The sequence below is a fragment of the Heterodontus francisci genome, unplaced genomic scaffold (assembly GCF_036365525.1).
Source record: "Heterodontus francisci isolate sHetFra1 unplaced genomic scaffold, sHetFra1.hap1 HAP1_SCAFFOLD_704, whole genome shotgun sequence".
Classification (NCBI taxonomy): Eukaryota; Metazoa; Chordata; class Chondrichthyes; order Heterodontiformes; family Heterodontidae; genus Heterodontus; species Heterodontus francisci.
Genome location: NW_027140132.1, coordinates 473857 through 476845, shown reverse-complemented (window position 1 = coordinate 476845; position 2989 = coordinate 473857). Strand labels below are relative to the sequence as shown.

General features: G+C 43.6%; 1 non-coding gene across 1 annotated transcript; it reads right to left on the bottom strand.

Moving 5' to 3' along the window:
* Nucleotides 1–2207: 2207 nt before the first annotated feature.
* Nucleotides 2208–2289, bottom strand: trnas-gcu (transfer RNA serine (anticodon GCU)). Its single transcript has one exon. It is a non-coding gene; the product is annotated as a tRNA-Ser (tRNA).
* Between the last annotated feature and the right edge of the window lie 700 nt (nt 2290–2989).

The following is a 2989-nucleotide window of genomic DNA, read 5'->3' as shown; positions in this document are numbered from 1 at the left end:
CTCATGAGGAAAGTTGAGCAGGTTGGACCGATACTCATTGGAGTTGAGAAAAATGAAAGGAGAACGTATTGAGACATATAAGATTCTGAGGGGGCTTGACAGGGTAGATGCTGAGAGGATGTTTCCTCTCGTGGTTGAATCTAGAACTAGGAGACACAGTTTCAGATTTAGGGCTTTTTCATTTAAGAAGGTATTTCCTCTCTCAGAGGGTCATTAATCTTTGGAATTCTTTACCGCAGAGAGCAGTGGAGGCTGGGTCATTGAATGTCTTCAAGATTTTTATCTACAAGAGAGCCAAGGGTTATGTGGGCAGGTAAGAAAGTGGGGTTGAGGTCATGATCAGGTCAGCCATGATCCTATTGAATGGCGGAGCAAGCTCGAGGGGCCTAATGGCCTACTGCTGCTATGAGTTCTTCCGATCTTCTGTTCTTATGATCTCATTGCAGCTTGGTCCAAACAGAGACGAAAGACTGGAATTCCAGAGGAGAGGTGAGGGTGATTGCCCTTGAGTGAGTGTGGCATCAAGGATCCCTCGCAAAATTGAAGTCAATGGGAATCAGGGGAAAAACCCTCCACTTGTTGAAGTCATACCTAGCACAAAACAAGATGTTGTGGTTAGTGGAGGCCAATCATCTCAGCCCAGGACATTGCCTCAGGAGTTTATCAGGGTAGTGTCGTAGACCCAAACATCCCAGCTGTTTCATTGACGACTTTCTCTTCAACATAAGTCAGAAGTGGGAATGTTAGATGATGATTCACAACTCTTCAGATACTGAAGCAGTCTGTGCCTGCAAGCAGCAAGACCTGAGCAACATTCAGGCTTGAGCTGATAAGTGACAAGCAACCTTCTGGCCACACAAGTGCCAAGCAGTGAACATCTCCAATGAGAGAGAAAAAAAATCTACCTTTTGATATTCAGAAGCATTATCATCGTTAAATCCCCCACCATCAACATCTTGACCAGAAACGTAACAAGACCAGTCACATCTATGCTGTGGCTATAAGCGCAGGTCAGAGATTACGAATTCTGCAGCAGGTATCTCACCTCCTGACACCCCAAATCCTGTCCACCATCTACAAGGCACAAGTCAGGAGTGTGATGGAATACATCCCACTCAACAACACTCAAGAAGCTCAACACCATCCAGGACAAAGCAGCGCACTTGATCGGCACCTCACCCGCCACCTTAAACATTCAATCCCTCCACAACCAGTAAACAGTGGCTGCAGTGTGTACCATCTCCATATGCACTGCAGCAACTCGCCAAGTATCCTTCAACAGCACCTTCCAAACTCGTGACCACTACCACCTCGAAGGACAAGGGCAGCAGATGCATGGGAACTCACTACCTGCAGGTTCCCCTCCAAGTCACTCACCATCTTGACTTGGAATGATATCGCCATTTCTTCACTGTTGTTGGGTCACAATCCTGGAACTCCCTCCCCAGTAGCACTGTGGGTGTTCCTGCACCATATGGACTGCATCAGTTCAAGAAGGCAGCTCTCCACCACCTTCTCAACGGCAATAGGAATGGGTAATAAATGCTAGCCTTATCAGCGATACTCACACCCAAGAATGAATAAAAACCAAATCACTCTCCACAGATTACCCACAATCTGGGCTTGGACATATACTTCAGGAGCACAGAGCTTTATATCACTACAACATGAGTTCCAAACTTCAGATTCTGTTCACTTTTCACATTATTTTCTACCAGCTTTTATCAATTCAGTATTCGGGTCTCTGCTCCTCAACCGTTTCTAACATCTCACCTCTTACAAAAAAACACTCTGATCTATCGTAGGTAGTAGATGACCCCTCATTTTAAACTCCATCTGCCAAAGCATTGCTCACTCACTTAATCTATCAAGAAGATTTGAAAATAAATTTCTTGCCAAAGGATAATTTTCTGCATCTGCTCCCTCGCCATTTGCTTTTCCCATTTGTCTTTCACTTGGTGCAAATCCAGAGAAAGTAATGATGGAAGGAAGGAGGGGAGGAAAAATCTTGCTCCGTTTCGTGATCCCTATTTGATCTTCATTCCAGTGCAGTTTGGGTGAAGAATTCCAATTGTCTGTCTCAATTTTAATAAAGTATAACAAATTCTGGAATCACTGTCTGGACATTGACAAGAACAGGTTTCGAGGCTGACTTGATTCATAAGCTCACCCAACATAAACAATACACGAAACAGCTCATAAACTAGCGACAAGGATGGGATTCGAACCCACGTGTGCAAAGCACAATGGATTAGCAGTCCAACGCCTTAACCTCTCGGCCACCTTGTCAGTTGCAGAGATATAGCTGTCACCTTCAGCACAGCTTCTGGCTGTGCAGCCAGCTGTGGAATGATGGAAATATATCTTCTGTCAGTAAATGAAGTTGGGAATGGAGCAGTGTGAAACATTTCCAGACCATGTCCAACACGTTTCTACTCAGTGTGAAAACCCACCACGGAAAGACTGGAACATACAATCATTTCATCACATCATGATTAACATCACTCAGACACCTGAACCATTAGGTCACTGACGAAGTCATGATGACCGAATTTCTCATGAAATGAAAACTGAACTAACTGACTGGAAGAATTGCTTTAACCCCACATGATCAGCGAGCCACAGCATCAGGCCGACTTGTCGGGTGGTGTAAACAGATATCACTGCTTCTGATCTTCACCAGAACAGAGAGTGAGATGTAACATTGATCATCAAACAGACTGTGAGAGAATACAACAGAATAAAACACATGGAGAGACACTGTGGAATAACAAATAGATTTGATTGGAATGTTGAAATTTTGATTGGAATGGATAAAACACCAGAAACAGCAGATTAAATTGGCATTCTCATCATTATATTGATCTGGGACAGAAAAGAGAAACTGATGGAAAGAAGAGAAGAAGGAAGAAAAGAAAGGATGGAACTGTTCAATCTTTTCAGTTTTTTCACTCGCCCATCAAAGCTGATAAAAAAAAGTTGCAAATAA